This window comes from Lepisosteus oculatus, unplaced genomic scaffold, assembly GCF_040954835.1.
Source record: "Lepisosteus oculatus isolate fLepOcu1 unplaced genomic scaffold, fLepOcu1.hap2 HAP2_SCAFFOLD_63, whole genome shotgun sequence".
NCBI lineage: Eukaryota > Metazoa > Chordata > Actinopteri > Semionotiformes > Lepisosteidae > Lepisosteus > Lepisosteus oculatus.
The window spans coordinates 468,850-481,428 of record NW_027168182.1 but is presented as its reverse complement, the minus strand read 5'-3'; the positions used below and the strand labels follow the sequence as shown (position 1 = coordinate 481,428).

General features: G+C 42.9%; 4 non-coding genes across 4 annotated transcripts; all 4 read right to left on the bottom strand.

The window, feature by feature from the left end:
- Positions 1-2,800: 2,800 nt before the first annotated feature.
- Positions 2,801-2,873, bottom strand: trnar-ucg (transfer RNA arginine (anticodon UCG)). The gene has a single exon. It is a non-coding gene; the product is annotated as a tRNA-Arg (tRNA).
- Positions 2,874-7,982: 5,109 nt separating this feature from the next.
- Positions 7,983-8,055, bottom strand: trnar-ccu (transfer RNA arginine (anticodon CCU)). Its single transcript has one exon. It is a non-coding gene; the product is annotated as a tRNA-Arg (tRNA).
- Positions 8,056-10,499: 2,444 nt separating this feature from the next.
- trnar-acg (transfer RNA arginine (anticodon ACG)) lies at positions 10,500-10,572 on the bottom strand. The gene has a single exon. It is a non-coding gene; the product is annotated as a tRNA-Arg (tRNA).
- A 1,676-nt stretch (positions 10,573-12,248) lies between these two features.
- LOC138232395 (U4 spliceosomal RNA) lies at positions 12,249-12,390 on the bottom strand. Its single transcript, XR_011187126.1, has one exon. It is a non-coding gene; the product is annotated as a U4 spliceosomal RNA (small nuclear RNA).
- Between the last annotated feature and the right edge of the window lie 189 nt (positions 12,391-12,579).

Genomic DNA, 12,579 nt, shown 5'->3' with positions numbered 1-12,579 from the left:
TTTTGATGCGAGTGAGGTTTTATTTAATCTCTGACCAAGGGAAATGTTTCATTTTTTCAAAGAAATGTTTGTTAAAAATTAAAGTCATAGTTCCATGAGATTCAACCACAGACCATGTGACATAGGAGTCAGGAACCTAACCCACAGCACCACCAGCGCAGACACATGCTGAGGGCTGAAAAAGCACTACAGAAACATTATCGACTATAAAATAATGTAATTAGGCACAGAAGACGTTTACAGCACAGTACAATAATAAATGCTGACCATGACTTTAGAAGCATAAATTACCTTACACTCAATTTAAACACAAGCTGTCTTTAGCCCTCTAAGCTGGTTCATACAGAAATGTAGAGAACCAGGCTCAGAACACACAGCTTCATTAGAGAATACATATGCAGAACAACTAGAGAAGATGTTTTACAGAGGATGGATTTTTAGAAACATCCCATCAGTGACATCACTGAAGTCAACTCCTAGGTAACTGTCGTGTGGATAGTTTCACAAGAATCAGACAAAGGTTTAAGCATCGCTTATTTTAGATAAAACTGCAAAAAAAGAACAACAACCCATAATGTACTTCTTTGCGGCTCTGTTTGCCCAAATCATATATTCACAACGTGAAATTAGAAAATAATATTACGTAACCAAAATCCGCAATATGGAAACAGAACCTGTGTAATTGTTGACAGATGATGTACTCGTAACATTTTTACAAGACGAACTACAACATTTAAAAAATGACTTGTATGTACTTGATATCTCTAATCAATCCACTGCACTGCATTAAAACAAAACGAAAACTAAAACGCCCTGGGCATACCGTTTCGCGCTTCTTATCAGTTGCTCAAAAGCAATTTGACCGTATGAAATGCATAATATAAACCTAGAAACATATACGTGAGGAGTATTTACGTAGAATCGGTGTCAAGACATACCTCTCAAATACTGTAAATCAAGTTAAAAATATCTCAAGACCGATTCTGGTCATAATGAAACCATGTTTCGTGTATGTTTTCTTTAAAGTACCGAGACCAGCCATATACTGTATGTTTATGTTCCAAAATTAATATCGTTTATGGCCTTCACACGCGTTGCAGTATGCTCCTATTCTTTTTATGCTCAGGCACTAAGATTTCCCTTCAGTGGTAAAATTCCATATAAATATTCAATACTTAAACGGGCACAGTTAAGACATTAAATATACATATACATATACATATACAAACTGTATACAGTACAGTTTGCATACGGTAATATGTTTATGTTCCTAAATCAACCTCTTTTATGAGCATGTGAAAGGCATGGTGAATCGATTCTCAAAAATTACTGTACTTTGCATGATTGGAAAAAAATGCGTGATTGCGAAATGCTGTGGTGTTACTTTTACAAAGACGGTCAATGAAAAAAATAATGTGGACCAGGGCAATACTTTGAGTTTACAGCTTGTCCAAGGTCATTTATTATTAATACTATTAGTAATATCTTCATTAAAGACTTTGATGGCTACAGCTCAAACATGAGAAGTTGAGCTTTATTAGCTCCACCTTGCGGAAATTCCGGATACTATTATTTTGCTAGCGGTATTTACCGGTAACTCGCGGTATTTACCGGTAACTTGTGGTAGACTGCGTACAGCGTACGCCCGCGCATTTTGAATGGCTGCACCTGTAGCAATCATATTGTAGCAGACACTCAATTGCCTGTTTCACAAATGATCATATTTTACTAGAGATTCTGTTTGGGATACGGATGTGCATTCTGACAGCAATCTCTTACAAAAAATGATTTTACCTTATCGCGGCTTTGCCCTTCTTTGGACAATATCTCCATCTTGTGGTCGTTGTTGGTAATGTCTAGACAATATCTCCATCTTGTGGTCGTTGTTGGTAATGTCTTCTTATAGATAGATACTTTATTGATCCCGTGAGGGAAATTGCAGTGCAACAGCAGCTTAACACACACAACACAGCCACAGTGTAACGAATTATATAATAATAGTACAATACTGTATATATACTGTATATATATATGAAACAGAAATAGAAACAGAAACAGGAATCGCTTACTCACCTGGAGAATCTCTGTAGGAATATCTAGCATTTATCAATGGAAATAAAAGCTGCTTTAATACAGTGCATGTTCAAACTCAAACCCTCAGCTGCTGTTCTTGTTTGTTTTGGGACAAATTGCAACTGAGCATCGCATGAGCCGTTACGTACCCTTATCTGTTAGGGAATTTCAAGGGAGGAGTTAGGTCAGAATGGGTAGGCTGCAAAACAACAAGTAAAGATTTATTCCAAGATGAAACGTTGTGGCGGTTTTCTTATCTTTTCAGCATGGACTAAACTTTTACGTGTTCCTTATATGCTATATATGTATATATTAGCACCAATGTCGTTCTTAAAAACTAACATGAAATTGTCAGGGACATTCAGCTATATACAAAGACGAGACAGACAAAGTAATAATTCTATATTAACGTGGCCTACATATTGACGCAATGATCGAACTAACTGACGTGTTCTGATTCAGATCCCCTGCAGTTCATGCCAATTAGAACAATAGCAATGCTGAGTCCTCCCCACCCTACCGAGCACAAATTCAGCTGCTCTCCAGTTCTGTTCTGCATGTTTTTTCATTGCAATTGAGCTCGGAGCCGGAGATGATCTCCATACAGTTCTGTGTTAACTAGCCCACACTTGCGTGCTAATTTACGGGTTGTGGTAGATGCTTTTCTATAGTTCATATACATAACGGCAACCTGTTACCGAGGAACCTGAGAGGTTTAAAAGCCTCACGAGCCAGGCAGGACTCGAACCTACAATCTTCTGATCCGAAGTCAGACGCGTTATCCATTACGCCACTGGCCCATAGAACATGCGCTTGCACTCCACCACAGAGAGCTCTACACTGCTACCAGTAGTACACTTCCCCATCTAAATTTTCACAGCAAGAAACTTGTGTTTCCTACTATTTTTATCAGGTTTAAAATATCATCTCCTTAAAACAGAAAAAGTGTTGGTGTGTCGTGCTGAAATTCTGATTGATTTTGAATTCAAAGAAAAAAGGTTTTCTTCCAAAACACCGTGAAATTGTCACATCTTGCAGACAATAGGTGTATTCCATGTTGAAAAGAGAAGAAAGAAAACCATGGAGCCTTTTACAGGTGTGAGGCTTCTTCAGGTGTGAGAAGACCTCACGGCCGAAACGCTGTGTTTCCGTTCTTCTCTTTTCAGCATGCAATAAACCTATTACTTGTTCCTTTGCAGCCGAGGCATGCTGACGTAGCTACCCAGCTGAACATCTTGCAGACTCTACAGTACTTCTCTCCTGTAGAAGTAAAGCAGGGCTTGCTGGGTGAGCTTTTGCTCCGGTAAATTAGGTCACGTGTCATGTTAAATCACTTCTTCTAAACACAACATTTGCTGGTGTTAGCTTTCCCCATGAAAAGAGACATTTCCCTTACAGTACATGACATATCGTTTTTATTCTATCAATAAGTATAGAAATAAAACAAAAGAAAAAATGTTGTCGCCAAAGAATGCACAGCTCTGTCGCCTTGGGGAGGTGTCAAGGGCATTGAGCTCCTTGGACATGAGAAGTGCCAGATAAATGCCATTTCTCATCATTTCTCTTGGCGTCAGTTCTGCTATTAAATGGGACGGAGGCAACGGGCTCAGAGAGCAGGTTAAGTGCACACCGAACGCAGATGTGTCCAAGTGTCTGTAAAAGCGCGGTGCTCTGCTGGCGCTGTTCCCTAGTGGCTTAAAGTGCCTGCCTAGTAAGCAGGCGATCCTGGGTCTGAATACCAGCGGTGCCTCTCTCCGTGTCTTGTTGTGCCGCATGTCTCATTTCAGACAAACATGTACAGCTTGGTTCAGTTTAATGCAAGAATTCATTTCCTTTCTGGAATAACTTGTTTTTGAAGAAATCCATACAGCTTGTGAATGATGAAATCCATTTCTTGGTTGTCAGTGGAAAAAGATTGCCGGCTGCAAGAAGCGCAAGTGATTGTTTTCTTTGACCAAAAACCTGCAAATGTAGGGCGCACAAAAGACTGTCAGACTCTGTGGTGCTGAAAAGTTGGTGGTTCAAGCCCCTCCAGTATGCGTGTCTCAGTTTTTCCAATGTAAACATCATCACCATCGCTAAAGAGGATGGCGCAGAAAGCTCCACAGCCGAAACGTTGTGCTTCTTTTCTTCTCTTTTCAGCATGGAGTAAACCTTTGCTTTATCCATTGCAGCCTAAGCATGCTGACGCAGCTACCTTTCTCTTAACACGCCTCAATCATTATTCACCAAAACGATCAGCAGAATAAGTCGCCTTTGTGGTGATGTCACTCCTCTGCTTCACAAATGTCCTTAGTGACGGGCCATTTCTTTCTGCCATTTTTCCGGAGCGGTTATTGATTGCTCCATCATTTCCCTCTTACTTTCCATCATTTGATTGAAAAAAAAAACAGAAACAGGCTGACAGGACGACAATCAAATTGCAAAAACTCATCAAAGCACTCGATAGAGTATTTGAATCCACAAGTAGCTACGAGCAACTTTGTCCTGGCTTGCATGAAAGTCGGAAAATGTCAAAAAGAAAAAGATGGTGGCTTTTTCATATTCGTTCTTTTATTTTTAGTTTGTTGCTTCTTCTGTCCATTGTCCTCCTGCCTGGCTCTTGACCTGTGACTGTTTGAACGCACACAGTAGACTTTCATGCAGGGGATTTGTCCTGAGCCTCTGTGAAAGACCCACCCACCCCCATAAATAACTGCTCTAGAAACACATGAATGCAAAACTAAACCACAGCTTAAAGAGGAGCTTGTCATGACCGCCAGGCAGTTAAGACCAACTCTTAAGCAATCTAAACAGCACCAGCAGCGGGTGATTATTAACAAACGCCGTTAACGAGTTAACCCACCTGCACACACTCCACCGTGCGGTACGCAGTGCTATTTTTACCATCTTTACCTGCTTCCCGCTGGTATTGAGTCTACTCCTTTAGAGCTCTACCTGGCGTTTTTTCCATTACCTCGTTTATTCTGGATATTGGACTCCCCTTCTGCCTTTTCGACTTTGGACCTCGCCTCTCACCTCGGACTGTTTGCCACCAGTGTTCTCCCTGGATTACGACTTACCTTACGCCTCTTGACCACGAAACAAAGCAAAGCAGAGCAAAACAAAATGAACAGGCGAAAACCCTCACGTCCCGCACTTGCATATAACGCCGTTACGTGCCCAAGCGGTATTGTACGTCATCCTAGCACTGCACCCCGGGGCGTACGGTATATGGGAACTAGCACACACCACAAATCGTCTCGAATCACTCCCTACAGCTGTAAGGCGCCTTGAAGCATGCACCCCCAACATTCTTCTTTGCGCATCTGTGAAAGGTAAACTCTTGAGCAAACTCTGAACCAGCTCTAAGGAAACTAATCCGATTAGACGTTACTTTGACTCATCTTTTAAGGGACCCTTGTTAATTGGAGAAATCAATGATTTCGAATGAATTCTGTATGCGTTAAAAGACAGCTATACACAGAAAACATGCAGGACACTTCTCATGATGTTTCCTGAGCCAAAACACAGTGCGTTTTTCCAAGCCATCTGACAAAGCCCGCCCACTGAAAACTGCAGCAAATTGTGTAAAGACGTTCAACTTTGTAACTACTGCACGCACAGGAAGCAGAATAAATTCCTCTTTTCAAACTGTCAAAGGTTTGCTTTGCGAACACTGCAGGACATCGCACAATGTCTTTTGAACGGGGACAAACGATTTCTTATGGGGCACAGTAAGTACAGACGTTTAAAAAGCTCCACTCATGCCGACGATGCAGCATGAAGAAGCGCAACCTAACGTTTGCATTCCTAGCAAATTCCTTTTATTTTTTGATAAATAAAGACAGTCTTGTTTAACAAACAACACACACAACATTTTACATTGTCAATTCAATTCAAATCAATGTATTTCTATATAGCGCCTTTCACAACAAGGTTGTCCCAAGGCACTTAACAATGCAAGTTGTTAAGAGCCTTGTGTCTAATATGCCGCCTAGGTTACGTGCTGTCTCTTTGAGGCAAATGTTTAAATCCTCTGAGTTAAGTGCTGAAGTTATAGTAGTTCTATCAGTATTGTTGCCTCCGATCAACAGATCCTCATTTTTCTCAGAGTTGAGTAACAAAAAGTTTTCACACATCCAAGTATTTCCTTCCTTAATGCATTTAACTAAACTGATAATAGAAGAGTTGTCGTTTGGTGTAAACAAAATGTTTATTTCTGTGTCATCAGCATATGAATGAAAGTTCATATTATTTTTTCATATTATCCTACCTAGCAGCAGCATGTAGAGAGAGAGAACAATATTGGTCCCAGCACTGATCTTCTGGTACCCCAAATTGAACTGGTGACATTGATGAAGCAGTACAATTATTAGATATTTGAACATAATGAAAACGATGAGTAAAGTGTGAAGTAAACCATTGAAGGACGGTTCCAGATAAGCCAACCTCAAACTCAAGCCTGTGTAACAAAACAGAGAGGTCAACCGTGTCAAAGGCAGCTCTAAGATCTAGAAGCACAAGCACTGTTGCATTCCCCGCATCAGTAGCTAAGAGAATATCATTTACGACTCTTGTTAATGCAGTTTCAGAAACCAGACTGAAATTTCTCAAGTATATTATTTGAATCCAGATACGATTGACGTTGGGCAACAACTATTCTCTCAAGACTTTTAGATTGAAATGGGACCTTTGAGACATGCCTGTAGTTGTTAAGAACTTGTGGATCCAAATTTGACTTCTTAAGGAGCAGTCTAACAACCGCTACCTTAAATTGATCAGGTACAACGCCTGACGCAAGCGATGCATTCATCATACTAATTATAGGTCCTGCCAGTCCTTCGAGGGAATCTTTGACTAGCTGAGTGGGGATGGGATCTAGCGAACAGGTGGTTGACTTTGTCTTACGTCTGTGTTCATGAGTCCACCATAAGAAGAAATCTGAACAGGAGTGGTGATCATGCGAGGTCACCATGGAGGAAACCACTGCTCTCCCCCCCAAAAAAACCACCACTGCCCCTCTCAAGTTTGCTAAAGACCACATGGATGTTCCACAGCAACTCCTGGAACAATGTTCTGTGGACAGACGTGACAAAAGTTGAACTTGTTGGTAAATGTGCACAGCGTTATGTTTGGAGATAACAAAACACTGCATACCAACTCCAAAACCTCATCCCACCTGGGAAGCATGGCGGAGGCTGTACGGCTTGCAATCATCGAGGGACCGATGAATTCCAAGATGTATCAGGAAATTCTACAGCAGAATGTCAGGGTGTCTGCCTGTGATCTAAAACTCGAAAGACGCTGGGTCATGCAGCATGACAAAAACAAAGGAGTACATCAACAACAGAGTGGCTGAAACAGAAGAAATTCCGTATTTTGGGATGGCCAAGTAAGAGTCCTGACCCCAATCCCATTGAAGTGCTGTGGCGTGATCTGAAGCAGGCCGTTCAGCGCAAGACATCCCAAAAATATACATGAACTGAAACAGTTTTGCATAGAGGAATAGGCCAAAATACCTCCTAACCGCTGCTCAGGTCTGATCAGCCGCTACAGATTGTGGGGGTTGAGGTTTTTGTCAATAAAGGAGGTTCCACTAGCTCCTTAATATAAGGGTTCACGTACTTTTTCCATCAATGACCTTGATTGTTTAAACCATTTGGTCAATAAAGAAACAGCAATGTCAAATGTTGGGCGTGTGTTGTTTGTGAAATCAGACTCTCTTTATTAATTATTATGACTTAGATAAAGATAAGATCACATGTTAGGAGCCATTCATGCAGAAATCCACATCATTCCGAAGGGCTGTTTACAAAAGTTTTTCTCCCAACTGTATGTGAGAGAAAAGCAGAGACGCTCACTGAGTAAGGTGGGGTTGCAGCTTTGCAAATCACAAGGACATTTGTACACTCAAAATGGGACAGGAGCACCCCAGATGGGACTTGAACCCACAATCCCTGGCTTAGGAGGCTAGTGCCTTATCCATTAGGCCACTGGGGCACACTAGGTTGGGTCGAACACGCTGATGAAGAGCCAGTTTTTTTTTTCCTTTGCTTTTTCAAAGGGATCCCCAAAATTAGGGAAGTTAGGCAGCAGAAGGTTTACTGTGACCTGAGAAGGACCGGCATCCAATCACGGTGGTACACACACAACGCTCTCACTCATCTGAGCTACACGGCTACCAAGATGATCTCAGTTGCGCCGAGCTGGTACGGAACATATTGAACTGATTGACGGCGAATTGTCTCTCAGACAGGCTTTTCACCTCTGAGCTCCCTGACTGACAGTAATCTGCTAGGTAGTGAAACCTAAGCCTTAGCCTTAAACAGCTGCATCTCGGCGCTTCCACAGACAGATGATTTGAAAGCCAAACATCGCCCATTGGGAACACCTTACTATCACTAGTTTAAGAGACTCTTAAGGTCTTGCAGAGGTGCCTGTGTAATAGCATGCGCTTTGCAAGCTATAGGTGTTTAGGCTGAGGCAGAATGCCTGTTAACAAAATGTTTTTCTAAAGGGGCCTCGCACTCTTTTCCAAGCAATGGTCACCATCCCCACCGAGTGTCACAATGTAGTCATGTCCTAGGACATCACCTGTTAGTCTCCATTTGTCTGCCACCAACACTTTAGGTTACGGGGTCACAACCGCACCCCAAAGACCAGAGGAGCCGTTGGCGTTCTGGCGGCGCAGATTGGGCTGAAGGTGGGGCGCTTGAATCTCCCTGTTGGAGGCCGTCTGAAACTGACCCAAGCCTTTCCCTTGAATTAAATGTAAATAAGAAATGAACCCCAGATGCACATGGAATCAATCACGTGTTTCCTTTGAGCCGTTTCAGAGACTGCTCCAGAGTTTACCTTGCACAGATGCGCAAAGATTAATGATGGGGGTGCACGCTTCCAGGCGACTTACAACTGTAGGGACTGATTAGAGACAATTCGTAGCTTGTGCTCATTTCCCTCTATTCCCCGTGTTGCAGTGGTAGGATGACGTAAATTCCTGCTTCGACACATAACGGGATTATAATCAAGTGCAGGAGCTGAGGGCTTTAGTTTTGTTTCGTTTTCCATGGCGTTCGTAAGCGCGCAAATCAAAGGCAATTCCTGCGTCTAACACGAATGTAAATGCTTTTGAAAGTGCAGTGTGGTGCAGCTTGTAAAATCCTTGTCCACATTTTTGGTTTGTTGATGTTTTTTCTGTCTGCCAAAGTTGCATTTTGACATCCGGACTGGGGGACTTTATCATTTGAACGTGAAGCCAGCCTTAAACCCTCTGAGGCGTGTCTGTCTGCCGGCACGAATCTTGTGAAAGGTATTTTTTTTAACGGAGAGCAACTTTAAAAAGGTTTCCGCAGCCAAATCGCAGTCCGTGTTTGATTATAGGAGGAATGCGGCGACGGCGAGCTCGCATTTGTCCTGCTCGAGTGGTTAAGGCGATGGGCTCGAAATGCGTTGGGGCTTCCCCGTTAAGGTTCGAAATCTGCCGACTCCGGCGTGTGCCGCACGTCGCCTTGTGCCTGCGCGGCAGAGGCGAAGTGCCGCTTCTCCTTTCCTGGTACTATAACAACGCTAAATCGCTTGGACCCGCTGCCATGGAAATCAATTCTTCAGATAACTACACATTTTGCGTTCACACCTCTGGTGCTCTACTTATGCCTTATGAAAACCTAATGAATAAAGCTGAAAGAACCGACACGATATGTAGGTGCTGGTAAAGCACGCAGTAAAGAACTGTTAACAGCAAGGGTTTCAGGGGGTTAACTGAGGAGAAGGCGTGATCGCTAATTGTTGACTTTTTATTTGGTGTTAGAAACACTCTTACTGTGCATGACGTGCAACAAATGTAGCCACAGAAATTGCATCACGCTTTCATGTATGCTATTGCAGACACCAACGTTGCCTAGATAGAAAACCGAAATAGCCGTGGGTTTGCTTGCTGGTCTGAAGGATCTCTCTTCGAATCTCTATCATTTGTCAATGGAAGTAAAAGGCGCTGCAATCTCATACGTTCAGAATCAAACCCGCAGCTGTTGTTCGACTTTACTTCTTGACTAATTACAACTGAGTGTCGCATGAGCAGTTACATAAACTTGTCTGGTATATTTGAACACAAATGCCGTTCTTCAATTAAAACTAACAGTACATTGTCAGGGACATTCAGTTCTATACAAACAAGAAACAGACAAGAGAATATTTCTACCGTTCATGTGGACTACGTGTTGACTTACTGATCGGAATAATTGAAAGGTTCGGGCTCATAGCCGATGCAGTGCGTGCTAATTAGAACAGCAACACTGAGCTCTCAGCACCGTACTGAGCCCAGGTGTTTTTCTAAAGCTGTCAGGTGCAGTTCATTTACATGAAGGAAATCTCTTACTGGGTACGATTACAATGCAGTAAGTAGCACAGACTACTTAGGGAGTAGCCCGATGCGTTTAAAAACGACCCGAGCCAGGCAGGAGTCAAACCTGCAATCTCCTGATCCGTAGTCAGACGCGTTATCCATTGCGCCACTGGCCCTGGTGTGACACTGCAGGACTGTAACCCATTGAGATCAGCACTGCACCTAGTAAAGTATTACCCCCGGTCCATTCTTTTCCAAAAGTGAGAAACACCTGTTTTCTACATTTTGTCTGTTTTAAAACCATATCTCTTTAAACCAAACCAAGAGTTTGTCTTTTGCACTGATATTCTGATTCATTTCGATTTCAAAGAAAAAAAAACATTATCTTCCAAAGCATCATAAAATTGTCCATTCTTCCAGACTCTACTTCTCTCTTGTAGTAGTATAGCAGACCTTTCCAGGTGAGCAGATCACAGAGTCCGAAATGAGCTTCCTCCATCAAGCAAAGTACCTGAACATGACTCTGTCTTCATAAAAGCGCCCCTGTAATAAAGAAATTAAATCCGAAATCAAGAGGGCAGTTGCCTACTGAAATACAAGAAGTCATCAATTTTAACCTAGCAACACATTAAAGGCTGCATCTATACAAGTACGATTCTAGAAATGCTCACCAGATTACGTTTTAAGAAGGAACTGCGCCTCAGGTTCCGCCGAGATCTTAACTCGGATGGCAGGATTCAGAGTCCGGAGTGCGGACTGATGGCGCACGGAGGGTCCATATACTGTGGATCCCTCAGTGATCTTCCGCGTATTCAAACCGCCAGCGTGTGACTCCCCTGTCCCCGTGACCTCATTGCTCTGCTCTCTCCTCTGTGCAGCTGAGCCCGACTCACGGTAAAATGGAAAAAAATATGCCCTCGACGTGAGATTTATTCTGGAGCGAGCCAGTGTTGCGCATAGCTGCCTTCAAAGCAGTTAACCCAGGTTCGATTCCCGGCCAACGCAGTTGCGAATGTTTTCAAATGCTGTCATGAGCCTTGGATTGTGACTAGCAAAGCGAAGCCTTTTGAAAGAGCTAAAGCACTGCAAAACGGAATTGAAGGAGAACCTTACAGGGGATTCTGAGCAGTGTCTGCATACATGCAGTCAGATAAAGGTGCTGAAAGCTTGAGCTACTCTCAATGTCATGCTGCCCTTCCCCGGAGTAAATCTGTTACATTGAAAGAATGCTTCTGGCAGGTTCAAAAAGGGACCCTTGTTAATTGGAGAAATCAATGATTTCGAATGAATTCTGTATGCGTTAAAAGACAGCTATACACAGAAAACATGCAGGACACTGCTCATGATGTTTCCCGAGCCGAAACACAGTGCGTTTTTCCAAGCCATTTGACAAAGCCCACCCACTGAAAACTGCAGCAGATCGTGTAAAGACGTTCAACTTTGTAACTACTGCACGCACAGGAAGCAGAATAAATTCCTCTTTTCAAACTGTCAATGGTTTGCTTTGCGAACGCTGCAGGACATCGCACAATCTCTTTTGAATGGGGACAAACGATTTCTTATGGGGCGCAGTAAGTACAGACGTTTAAAATGCTCCACTCATGCCGACGATGCAGCATGAAGAAGCGCAACCTAACTTTTGACAGACAAAAGCCAGGCGCCGCTACGAGCAATATGAAATCATACGGACAGCACACGGCGTTTCGCGCTGACACAAAAGTAATCTCGACAGACGCTGTTCTCTGCATAAAGCTGAAAGAGCTAAAGAGCGTTTCTGTTGACACGTAACAAGCTCGTTTCTTTCTACCATGATATCACCGTGACCAAATCTGTCTTTAAACACCTTGCTCAGTCTCTGACGAGACTGTCATAAATTGCTTTCGCCGATTGTATTGCAAACCAGCGGAAGCGGGGTATTGGGAAAAGTTTTCAACTAGCAATAATCGCGCCTCGGCTAAACCTCACAGGCTACGATACTGCCACTGCGCAAATCTGACGGTTGCCAGGCAACCGCGGGGATCCTATGGAAATCGTTATCGATCGTCTCATGGCATGTCGTTGCTATAACGCTTCATATTTGTCGTCTTCTTCTTCTTCTAGCTTGAGGTTTTGAAGAATTTCATGACAGACAAGGGCTCCGTTGGGAACAAAGGGCGTTGTGAGAAAACCGTTGCTTATTTTCA